The sequence below is a fragment of the Harpegnathos saltator genome, unplaced genomic scaffold (genome assembly GCF_003227715.2).
Source record: "Harpegnathos saltator strain DR-91 unplaced genomic scaffold, Hsal_v8.6 scaffold244, whole genome shotgun sequence".
Classification (NCBI taxonomy): Eukaryota; Metazoa; Arthropoda; class Insecta; order Hymenoptera; family Formicidae; genus Harpegnathos; species Harpegnathos saltator.
Genome location: NW_020230033.1, coordinates 562,159 through 575,649, shown reverse-complemented (window position 1 = coordinate 575,649; position 13,491 = coordinate 562,159). Strand labels below are relative to the sequence as shown.

At 39.8% G+C, this 13,491-nt stretch overlaps 1 protein-coding gene and 1 non-coding gene across 11 annotated transcripts in view; one reads left to right on the top strand and one right to left on the bottom strand.

The window, feature by feature from the left end:
- Window positions 1-13,491, bottom strand: part of Ecr (ecdysone receptor) — a 385,687-nt gene that overhangs the window by 103,123 nt on the left and 269,073 nt on the right. The gene's annotated exons all lie outside the window — the stretch shown is intronic.
- On the top strand, window positions 10,175-10,247 carry TRNAV-UAC (transfer RNA valine (anticodon UAC)). The gene has a single exon. It is a non-coding gene; the product is annotated as a tRNA-Val (tRNA).

Sequence of the window (13,491 nt, the reverse complement as noted above, 5' to 3'; positions counted from 1 at the left end):
CGCAACATCTACTCTTGTTTTCATGAGTGAATTCATGCGGCTCAATGGTGCTCCTTCTAGATTCTCCACAGCTTATGTAAGCGTTTGGAAATGGCTTGTCGAGTTACTCCAAATAATGCTGCGAGTTCTGCCTGCGTACGATAAAGATTTTCCTCCAAAAGTTTTTCGAGTTCTTCATCTTCAACTTTTTTTGGTTGTCCTAAGTATTTTTGGTCTTCGAGATCCAAATTTCCACTTTTAAACCTTTGAAACAACTTCTTACATATACTGTAAGAAACAGCATCTTTGTCCAAAACCGAATAAGTTATTTCTTTAGCTTCTAAGGCATTTTTATTCAATTGAAATGTGAAAAGGAGGTAGTATCTCAAATGTTGCTTGTTGAATAACATCATTTTCATTACTGTTTTTTGAGGTTATGTTAGCGGAGCTGCCAACAATCATAATACATTTTAAAGCTTAGATTTAATACTTTCAAATCACCATATGGCGGGAAAATATATATTTGAATAGATGCTGTCAGTAGTTGAATTTTGGGGCCGAAAATTAAGTTGCGCACCTAATATATAATTTATAATACGTCTAATATAAGTTTTGTATATTCAAATAATATTATGTATTGTTATTTTCACATATTATTTTCACGTTTCTTGCTTATTGGATTGATTTAATAAGGTTAAAAAAATGTTTTGTATGTTTGTTTGTGTATGTGCACGCACGCTTGATTCATATTTTTAGAATATTCTTTGGATATTTGCAAAGAACAATATTATAAAATAATATTTTAAAAGTATTTATGGAACATTATGCAGAAAGGTTACAAAAATATACATAATATTAACATTTTAGAAGATTGATCTAATGTTTCTTGCTTATTGGAGAGTTTTTTTTAATATTTGATTGTATGACAAATTTGCATAAATGAATGAAACTCGATTGCGACTTATTTTGCACCATATCTAATACTTCAAAAAAGATAAACGACGATAAATTTCAAGTCATATAATCTAATCTTATAATAAACAATTGTGTACATTATGTTATATTGCATATTTGTGTACACACACGTCTATGCACAATCAATTCAAATTCGGAATTATTACTTCTCATGAGTATATCTCTAACAGTATAAGTTCTGTGAACGAGGATATCATGACAGTGAATTGTAATATTTTCTAAATATTCGATATACTTATTATATTCTATAAGCAATGTATTAATTGTAAGAATATTTATATATCCCAATCATTTTGTCAAGGTTGCATTCAGTGAAAAAAGAAAATTGATAGTATAGAAACTAAAGTGTATGGTATGGAAATCATCATATAAATAGCATTATTAATCATTCTCTTCCAATGAAATGTAATTCGAGTAGAATGAAGATTCACGTGATCATAAAAATATCTTCATGATCTACAGAAAAATATAATATAAAACGCACGATTCATACAAGTAATGCAGAGATTTTAAAACATTCAGATCTTTCTTAGATGCTAATATTTGCGGTAATGATATTACTGTCGATAAAAACAAATTCTTAGGAGAAAAGAATAAGAAAAGAATACGAGATTGAGAAATACTAAGGAAAATATTATAGGTGTCGAAGGCAAAGCAATTGGAAAACTAACATATAAAACTATCTGCGATTTTACAAGATATCGTGGGTTGACTATTAGACAACATCAGCAAAATAAAAACGCATCAATCGTGCAGAATGCCGACTTTTCTTTGAGGAAAAGATGTGAAGAACCGGTTCAACTATGTGCGAGAAATGATCGACCACTAATTTTTTGAGGAAGAAGAAGACATATTTTATGAAGCTGGAATAGCGAAATAATCATGAATTTAAATAAAAATGTATCTATATAAAAAGTGTACACAAAATTTTAAACAATTTTCTCGAAACTATATTTTTTTAACCTAACCTAGGTTAGGTTAGGTTAAGGCTAGGTTAGGACAGGTTTTTAACCTGTCGATATGATTACGCAAAAATTATTGAATCAAACAAATTGAAAGTTTTACACAATACAATATAATATAAATATAATTTTCGTTTTTATCTTGAACAAAGCTATATGTTTATTTTATCTATTTCTTTAATAAGATTAAAAGTTGAAGTTTAGTTTTTGATACTTTTTCTTTATTGTCTTTCTTTACTATAATTTAGCTTTACTGCCTTTATTTTATTACGGGCGGAAATTGCAACCATATATAATCTTTAAAATCTTTTTAATTTTTTAAAGCAATGGGAGACCCCTGTAAACAGTTAATACAGCGCTCTCAAAAGAATAACTATCTCTTTTTTAATAATTAGAAATTGGGTCAGACATTTGATAAAAAATTTATATTGTATTTTCGTAATAAATATTAGACTATGTAAATTTTAAGTCATTAGTCACGCGTGCACGTCTATTAAGCTGGCACAGCCATTTCAGCACAATCGCATGGAACTAGCACAGAAATTTAGTGCTTTTTTGTTATTAATTTGTTGCTCTATTTCCGATTTTATTGCTCCAGCCATTTCGAAAAAAACAGTAGATGTGTTCGCTTAAGATTAAAGTTAGCACAGCCATTCGAAAAAAAAAAATAAAAAACGAAAAACGAGCACATAGTTTTAAAATATGATTTTATTGCTAATTTGTTGTTCTATTCCCGATTTTGTTGCTCGAGCCATTTCGTAAAAACAGTAGTTATGTTCGCTTAAGATTAAAGTTAGCACAGCCATTCGAAAAGAAAAAATAGAAAACGAAAAACAAATACATATTTCTAAACTACGATTTTGTTGCTAATTTGTTGCTTTATTCTTGATTTTGATGCGCCAGACGTTTCGCCAAAAATCGGTGTGTTAAACCGGAGCTCGGCAAAATGTGCACGCGATGGCCGATTTTCGACTATCTCCGCCCACCGCTATTCCCTTTACCTCGCCGCTTCGCGCGCTGCCGACAAGCCGCTCGAACCTCAGGAGCGTGTTTTCAATAGTTTTCACGTCACCCATGAGGTACTATTGTTGACGCGTTTTTTTTAAAGTGGTATCCCCAGTAGGCCTCTTCATTTTTCAGAAATGAAGTTCATAAAAAATGAGAAGTGTTCTTCTTTAAGCGACGATTCCTTACCACGTCTTATGTGGCTCGCTACATGCAATATCCAAATTGACGTTTCCACTCTTACCAATAAAAGACGCCGAAAATCGAATTGAATATTCTTCATTTAACATATTTTATTTCGCTTCTGTTCAATTAGTTACGGGTTGTTACAGTCATCAGTGGATTAGGCTTACTGGGAATACCACTTAAAAAAAAACGCGTCAACAATAGTACTTCATAGGTGACGTGGAAAACTATTGGAAACACGCTCCTGAGACTCAAGCGGCTTGTAGGCAGCGCGCGGGGCGTCGAGGTAAAGGGAATAGCGGTGGGCGGAGATAGTCGAAAATCGGCCGTCGCGTGCATATTTTGCTGAGCTCTGTGTTAAACAATAGCCGGGGACCTATAGATGTTGGCTACAAGAGTAAACTACCCAGAAAAATTTTGTTGTTCGTCCAATTTCGGTCTTAATATGTTGTCTAATTTTGTTGCTCTTAAGACATCCCAGTTTCAAATTTGTTGCTCATTTCATGTCACAGTATATGTTTAAACAATAACCGAGAACCTACAGGTGTGTACTGGCTACAAGAGTAAATACTCGAAAAAATTTGTTGCTCATTTTATGTTGATATTACGATGTTTTCCGAAATTATAGAACGCAAAATAAGTTTAAACAAAAAGCGGAAACATATTGTACTTTTGTGTATGTCAAGACATACACAAAAGTTTTTCGCTACTGTTAAATTTATTTTTGGAGTAATAAATTTGGAATTCGGATATCTTAAGAGCAACAAAATCAGGCAACATACTGAGATCGAAATTGGGCGAGCAACAAAATTTTTCCGGGTAGTTTACTCTTGTAGCCAGTACACACTACTAGGTTCTCAATTATTGTTTAAACATATACCGCGAACAATAAATTTGAAACTGGGGTATCTTAATAGCAACAAAATCAGACAACATATTAAAACCGAAATTGGGCGAGTAACAAAATTCTTCCGGGTAGTTTACTCTTGTAGCCAGCATACATCTATAGGTCCCCGGCTATTGTTTAACACACCGATTTTTGGCGAAACGTCTGGTGCATCAAAATCAAGAATAAAGCAACAAATTAGCAAAAAAATTGCAGTTTAGAAATATGTATTCGTTTTTCGTTTTTTATTTTTTTCTTCGAATGGCTGTGCTAAATTTAATCTTAAGCGAACACAACTACTGTTTTCTTCGAAATGGCTGGAGCAACAAAATCGGAAATAGAGCAACAAATTAACAACAAAAAAGCACTAAATTTCTGTGCTAGTCTCATGCGATTGTGCTGAAATGACTGTGCCAGCTTAATCAAGCGTCTCGCGCCAAGTGAACGCGCGAAGCGAGGCATGGCGTGAGGCCGGCCGCATATTATTACGCGACCCCTGTAGTTAATCAGAGGCTAGATTTCTCGTTTTGCTATAACGGCTGATCCAATCAAGTTCTAAATGGTCTCAATCGATTTCTGAGGGTACAATTATATAACAATATTGTTATTACTTTTGCTCTGCATGTCTTGTGGTCAAATATATCTTAGCATAAAGTCAGAAATAGCTAAGTTTTACATTCAGAAACGTCGTCGGCCCAATTCTAGAATGTCCTTTTGCATCTAACACCGAGAGATGGCTAGATTTACGCTTAATAGCTCTTGTAGCCCAGTGCAATAGTCAACGTTCGCGCCGAGAGATGGCGATGCATAACGCGATACATGGCAAGCGATGTCTATGGGCCATGGCACACAACAAACTTAATAAACAATAAGAGGTAAGCAATAAGGAAATCAACTAATCACAGTCGAAACTTAAGGACGCCATTATGAAACTTTAGAGAATAATTGACTTTGATTGGTTAGTTTCTTTACTGCTTACGTTTTACTACTTAAGTCTTTTATGTGCCATCCGCTTAATGAGTTGAGAACTTTCCTAAAAAAAGATAACGCACATATTATTTATGATATCACGAGACACGCGTGTTGCGTATGGGTGCGTTTTCACTGAGTCCATCATGCGTTCGTCTACGTCGTGAGTTAAGCAATCAAATTGTTTCTTTGGGACAAACGTGTCGTGAGTCGCGTCGTCCAAATTAATGGAACGATTTTATTGGTTAACTCCTGACGCACACGCACGATGCAACGCATGACGCACTCATTGCGATTACTGAATTGGTGCAACTTTTTGAGGTTGAAGTGAGAAAACCTACGTTTGTTTCACTTTAACTTATTGTACCAGTTCAATACTGCAGACAGAACGAACAGGCCTAAAATATGGTCTACAATGGCCGTAATCAATAAGAAGTAAGCATGAACAGTAAGAAATGGACCAACTACAGTTGATTATTTTTGTCATAATCGACTGTGATTGGTTTATTTCTTACCGCTTACGCTTACTTCTTACTAGGTGCCCAACTAAGTTTCCGGGTTTCACATATGAATGGCGCTAATGACACATGTAGTTGACATACATGTCTGAAGTTGTTTTTTTTATAGCTTGGACATCTGTTAACAATAACCAGTTGTAATACCAACACATATCGTAGCGCAAAAATATTTTTTCTAACAACGAAGATGTCGAGTTTTGTGCCAAATAAACAGCATTTGCGGGAAGCTTTGCTTTTCTGCTTTAACTTGAAAAAAAAATGCAGCTGAAGCACGTCGTTTGCTTAAGGAAGCCTACGGCGAACATGCACCATCGAAAACTACCTGTGAAGATTGGTTTAAACGTTTTAGAAGTTGCGATTTCGATACTGAGGACAAGGAGCGCTCCGGAAGACCAAAAACAATTGAGGACGCCGATCTGCAAGCGTTATTGGACGAAGATGATACGCAAACACAAGATCAACTTGCGGAAGCATTAAAAATGACTCGCCAAGGTATTTCCAAACGTTTACATTCCATGGGAAAAATTCAAGAGGAAGGAAAATAAGTGCCGCATGAGTTGACTGAGAGACAGATGGAAAATCGAAGAGCTACTTCCGAAATTTTGCTTTTGCGACATGAAAGAAAGAGTTTCCTGCATCGAATTGTTACTAGCGATGAGAAGTGGATATATTTCGAGAATCCCAAACGCAAAAAATCGTGGCTTTCACCTGGCGAAGCATCAATATCGACGGCACGGCCAAATCGCCTCGGAAAGAAGACAGTGCTCTGCGTTTGGTGGGACCAGAAAGGAATCGTGTACTATGAGCTGCTGAAACCGGGCGAAACTGTCAATGGGCATCACTACCGACAACAACTAATCAATTTGAACCATGTATTGCTCGAGAAACGGCCAGAATGGGACACGAACGAGTGATATTGCAGCATGACAACGCTCCGTGCCATCGCACTTCCATCGTCCAGGACCATCAAAACGCTGAAATGGAATCTGCCACCGCACTCGCCGTATTCGCTAGACCTGGCCCCTTCCGATTATCACTTGTTTCGGTCGATGGCGCATGGCTTGGCTGGGCAACACTTGGCCAATTTCGAAGAAGTGCAAAATTGATTGGATGAATTGTTTCGGTCCAAAGACGCGTCGTTTTATCGTCGCGGTATTCATGTATTGCCAGAGAGATGGCAAAAATGTGTAGCTAGCGAGGGACGATACTTTGAATAAACCATGTTTTGTATTTCTCTTGAAATTTTCCATTTTTCATTGATCAAAAAAACCCGGAAACTTAGTTGCGCACCTAGTATTCTGCTTACTGTCATTGTAGACCACGTTTACTATTTTCTGAGCATTACTGTTTTGTTGTGTTATTAATTAATGGAAAATGGATTGCAATCTTGATGCATGTATGCAGCAAGATGACGACATAATTGTAAGTATAATATAAATATCGTAATTTAATTATTAATTTGGACATTAATTCTAAATGATACGTGCTTGTACTTATCAAAATGTCATACAAAATACAGGAAGAGATATAATATGATTGTGATATATAAATAACTTTATTAATTATCTATTACTAATTATTAATTTTTAATTACTAATTAACTGTTATTTTCAGATGAATGACAATTCATAGACTGCTCCAATTGCCCGTTAAACATGGTTAGACTCCGAACTATAAAACACTTTCCGATCATGTGCTAAAAATTTTAAGAGCAGATCTCAGATGTTCTCTTTATAATTGATGAGGTGTCAATGATATCTAATTTAACTTTAATGTACATACATCTTCGGTTATCTGAAATATTTGACACTACTGATTGTGATGATGGTTGGTTTGGACAAAAACATATTTTTCTGTTTGGAGATTTACTTCAATTACCTCCTGTACACGAGGATTATATTTTTGTACAACTATCAGATAAGAAAATTAGTAAGTATCTTGGTTTTTTAAATACTGTTAATTTATGGGCCATGTTATTTGGCTATGACGAATTAACAATTAATATGCGTCAACAAGGAGACACATCTTATTGCGATTTATTGTCCAAAATTCGAGTTGGTTTATTAACACGTTCAGTGCCGTTCACGCGATATCAGGTGTTGCGGCCCCTCACTAAACGGCCGTTTACGCGATTGTTTTTTATTATGAGTGACAAACCAGGACCCTCGAAAAGACTCAGTTCAATGCCAGTTCAATCGTGCAAAAAAACGACTAAAAATAAATAAAAGAAAAAATAACTTTGGCATCACACGAAATTCAAATTTTCAGTTTGGCAATGAACGTGTTAACAAAGTCTGATTCTGAAATCCTGGAAAATAGAAAAATAAATTTCAAAGGTGCTTCATTTGAATCTAGATTAAATGATTTACATAATTTTATTAATAATGATTTACCACCGGACACTGTGTGCTTATTGCCTACTTGTCATATGTGTGATGTTCTAAACAGTGCTATGTTAAATCGTATATCAACTAAAGAAATAGTATTAGTTGCTAAAGACAATATTGAATGTATCCCTTATGTAAAGAAAAAAGTATTAAAGTTATTGTCAAATAATGATGATAATAACTCTAAGACAGCTTGTCTTTCAAAGACAGTTATTATTAAGATTTGAGCAAAAGTTATGATACGTCGTAATATTGATAACAGTTTGGGTCTTGTAAAACAATTACTACAGTTATTTCAATTATAGAAGATACGTCGACTAACCAAATAGAAAAAATAAAACTTCTTTTACCATCAGGTATGGAATATGAAATTGAAAGAGTAAGCGTTAAGGTTCAGGTTATGGATAGAGCGTACGTTATTAGAAAACAATTTCCATTATCTTTAAGTTATGGTATTACCATTCATAAGAGTCAAAGATTAAGTTAACAAAATGCTATTATGGATATAGGTAACTCTATATTTAATTGTGGTCAAGTTTATGTTGCATTATTACGAGTTACATCCATAGAAGGACTATATTTAATTATGCTCTATGGTCTCGTCCGGATGGATATTGTAGTAGTGTCATCTGTACACGCACTCCTCAACAGTTCATCTTCCAGCCAGAGCGAAAAGGAGGCGTGCGCGCCACCGCTCTCCCGCGCACTCGCGCAGGACCATCTCATTGTGTTTCTGTTGCGCGCAACTCACAGTTCGTTATTTTTTGTGTGCTGTGTGTATTGTATTTTTTCATCATCCGCTCTTTTCCAGGGTGGTCTCCAGGATGTCTAAGCATAGGAACCATCGTTCCCGAAAGCATCGGCATAATTCTCACGATAGATCGCGTGAACGAGACCTCGGCAGTCGCTCGCGCGAGTGCGATTTGGAGGTTAGGTCGCGCACTTCCTTGCGCGATGCTTTTCAATCGTCGCGGGCGGGCCTCACCGCTATCCTGCAGGATATTTTTTTTGGCTTTTATGAAGACCCAACGGGCTTCCGCTTCTCTGCCTGCCGACGACGTCCGGTCTCTATGGGGTAAGACGCTGGCTCAACCCTGGCTGACGATATTCTCATCGCCGTTCCAGAGGACTAGCAGGCAGATGAGCATCCGGTTCTTGAGAACCGGGGCGGCGTACCAGGTGCGTTGCCTTCGTTACCCGAAGGCACGTATCCGATTGCTCTATCTGACCATGCCTCTTCGCGGGCCAGCCCCTGCTAGCCACCGTCTCCGTCGCCGAGTTTTCTCCACTCTCTTTGGAGCTAAACGACTCCGAGAAGGAGAATATGTCGTAGTTGGCGAATGAGCTCTTCAGCTCCCCTCTTCCTGTGGCTGAATCTTCCTGGGATTCACTCATCCTCGCCTCTACTTGCAGTGAGGTTCACTCCGGCCTGAAGGAGAATACTCGCATGGCTTTACTGTCCAAGTACCAACTTCAGTTGCAGTTCAGGGCGAACTCCTGCAGCTAGATTGCCCCAAGCTCAACTAGGAGCTTGTTTTCAGCACTTGGAAAATGCATATGTGTTCTGAAACGAGACGAGCATCAGGCACGGGAACAATAGCAGGTTGGCGCTCGTCTTAACGCGACTAGCTCAAGGTTTTCTGATCTTCTACGCCATTTTTGCGGCCTATCGCTAGATGCTCCTGTAAAAGATGCCCTCGCAAAATAGTGGAGGTGACTCATCTTTTGGCGAACCACCGATTCCGCCTCTCATTGGTCAGGCAAGTTTTTTCTTTATCAAACCGTGCCTCACTTTTGTCAGCAAATCAGCTGTTGACTACCCAGTTATTGACGAGTGGCTGATTGGCTCGTTACTCGCCGAACACCTCAGGTCTACGCAAGCCTGCAAGAAAGCGGAACGGGACCTCTCGAAGCCGCCGATGAACCCCCGACGGCGGCTGCTCACCATCCTTCTCAGCCACCTCCAGCACGTCAGGGAAATTTGCGAGCCCCTGCTCCACGGGTAATGACTGCGGTTCGCAGGTCAGAGACCATGCCGAAGGTGAAGCACTCCCGGGGTTTCTTCGCCCTCGCTTCCACTTCCGGTCTCGCCGTTGACGGATGTAAGAACTGCGAGCCGATTGGCCGTTTTTCGGTCTACGTAAAAGGAGGTGACCAATGCGACGCGGAAATCCTGGGTGTCGTGTGTGGATATGATATCCCGTTCAGATCCCCATCAGCGCTTCGGGTATCCTTATCGGAACCTTTTTTCTCCGACTGTTGCGGCGGCTTGCGATACAAAAATTTCGCGTCTACTTTCGAAAGTTAGGTTCCGTGGTGTAGCGGTTATCACGTCGGCTTTACACGCAGAAGATCGCTAGTTCGATCCCGGCCGGAACCATAAGGGAGCTGTAGTTATCACCTCTCCTCCCCCCCGACCAGTTCTTATCGAGTTTTTTCCTTGTCAAGAAAACGTCGGGAAGTATGAGCTTTATACTAAACCTCAAACAATTAAATACTTACCTGTCGCCGCCATATTTTCATTTAGAAGAGGCATATCTCTTAGTGCTCATTACGGCTCACTGTCGCCGTTCTCTTCCGCTTCCAGTGGCGTTCGGTTACTTACGAATTTATCGCATTGCTTTTTGGACATGGCGCCACATATTTTCACCATGCTCTTACGCTCATCATGGCCCGATTACGCGACCACGGTTTTTTGCTCGGTTTTTTCTCTTTAATTATGAGAAATTTCAATTAGTATCCGCACAACATTGCCACTATCTTTCGATTTTTCCACGAAATCCCGCTGCCGTATACGGGACTTCGCGAACATGGTAGGCTCTCTTGTATCTGTCTGTCCTGTGGTGAAATATGGTCTCTTACACATCGAGGATCTCGAGCGTGGAAAGTCTCTCGCCTCAGCGCATTCTACTGGCAGTTATGTAGCTACAACGCAACTTCCGATAGTGGTTTTTTTTATTTTTTCTAACTCCCGTCAGGCTGAGGCCGTACAGGGTGATGTATCAACATATAGCTCAGTACGACGGGTTGCCAGTTGCTAGGAGGGCCAGTAATATCATCAATGTTGATAATAGCAGGCATGTCGGTATAGTCACTCGCGTACCTGTGAAACGAAATTGTGCACTAGTCGTCAACGGTTTGGCATAATAAGATTAAAAACATAATATTTTATAAATATTTTATAAATACAACATAATATTATAACATAACATTACAACATAATATAAATACAACATAATACACAACATAAATACAAAATAAACATAATATTTTATAAATATTTTATAAATATTATGTTTTTAATCTTATTATGCCAAACCGTTGACGACTAGTGCACAATTTCGTTTCACAGGTACGCGAGTGACTATACCGACATGCCTGCTATTATCGACATTGATGATATTACTGGCGCTCCTAGCAACTGGCAACCCGTCGTACTGAGCTGTATGTTGATGCATCATCCTGTACGTTCCGGGGTCGCTGCTCGCGAAATTTATTCGGACACACTCTCTCTCTCTCTCTCTCTCTCTCTCTCTCTCTCTCTCTCTCTCTCTCTCTCTCAGGCTGGACCATCAGGGGGGACCATCGTGTGGATCACGTCATATCCGTGGTTGGTGGTCGGCGTCTGAAGGGGACCATGAAAGAAGGAGGGCATACTAGGTGGAGACAGGACGCCGTGCGTTCGGGACCTGCATCTTATTTTCGTTCCGAAAAGGGAAAAATGTCGAGAGCGCAGTGGTTGCTGGACCGGGAGTCGAACCCGGGTCTTTCGCTTGCCGGGCGGCTGCTCTGGGCCGCTGAGCTGCCTGATGCTCCACGCTCACGACATTCTCCTCTTCCTAGATAACGTTAAGAGATGTCTGAAGAGTCCCGTCATATAAATTTTCTTGAATTCAAAGCTGTTTTTTTTATGCTTTACATTACTTTGCTGCAGATCTTCGAAACTGCGACATTCTCCTCCGCATCGACAATACTACGGCCATTGCCTGTATCAACCGTTTAGGCTCGGTGCAATACCAGCACCTTACATCTTTAGCGCGGCAAATCTGGACGTGGTGCGAAGACTGTAATGTTTTCGTCTTTGCTGCCTATATTGCCTCTATTCACAATACCATCACGAATGGCAAATCACAAGTCGTCAGCTTAGATACTGAATGGTCATTGTCGCACGCCGCTTTTTCGAAGATCTTGACTACATTTGGACCATTTGACGTAGACCTGTTTACATTTATTATCAATGCAAAATGCTACGCCTCTTACATCTCTTGGTTTTTCCCTACCCTAGCTCTGTGGCAATGAACGCGTTTACACTCTCCTGGGCAGATACATAATTTTTCGTCTTTCCCCATTCATTCTTTTACCGTGCATTCATCGTAAAATTATTAACATCCGCGTAGAGGACGTCGTCGCCCCTTCATGGCCATCTCAAGCGTGGTTTCCCCTGTTCAATCGTCTTTTTGTGGGGACGCTTCTCATCCTTACGCCATCTCCTGATTTGCTTTCTTCTCCTTTTCAGGGGTCGTCATCCGGCTTGGTGGACGTTTTTCCTGGTGGTCGAGCTTATCCGGCTAGTTTTCCTTGACCGCCAGGTACCACCTAGTGCGGAGACTACTGTCGCTTCACTCAGGGACGCTACGGTCCGTCAGTATTCTCGCCTTCTTTGAGACTGGTCGTTTTTATTGTCACTTCTCGAGCATCCCTTTGTTCTCACCAGCTCCGGAACAATTTCTAAATTTTTTCGCTCACGAGTTCACGCGTGTCCGTTCGTATTCGACACTCAATACAATTCGTAGCGCCGTCTCTGTCACACATAGCGAGATTGATATCCATGCGCTTGTTAAGCGTGGTTTCGTGGGCGGGGATGCTCAGGCCTCTCCATCCTCGTTGCGATTTGGTCTGGGATCCAGAACCTATTATTGCTCACTTCGCTACTATGTATCCGTACGACTCGCTTCTCCTGTCGCTGTTATCCAGAAAGTTAGCCTTGCGCCTAGCTCTTGGCACAAGTCAGCGTGCGCAAACACTCGTCTCATTCCGTTTTTCTCAGACAATCTTTCAGACAAACTTACTATAAAAATCCCGGAGCGCCTCAAGAAGCGCCCGGAAGTTCTCAGCCTTTCTTTCCTTTTTTCATCCGTTCCCGGATAACACGAGCTTAGGTATTTACTCCTTAGTTAAGCATTATTTAGAAATTACTCACAATCTGTGTAATTCCTCGGGCGATTCTCTTTTTATTCTTATGTATGTTCGCATCGCGCCGTCGGCACGCAAACAATTAGTCACTGGCTGCGAACAAGCCTTAGCGAATGCTGTGTCCGCACTGATTTGTTCACACTGCATAGTACCCGTCATACATTCACCTCATTGGCGGCACGGAAGGGGTAGCTTTAAACTGAAGCAAACATGCGGCCGGTTTGTCAGACTCCTCCCAAATTTTCGCTCGTTTTTCTATAATCGTCCCATCCTCCACCCTGAGGATTTTACGAACTCCGTCCTTCACGCTTAAGTTCACGTTTTTCCTTGCAGTTTAATACACTTCGGTTAATGCATACCGTTGCGGCCAGTTGCGCTCTGCAAATCGCCTTCTGAACATCTACAATATCCATCCGGACGAGACCACAGAG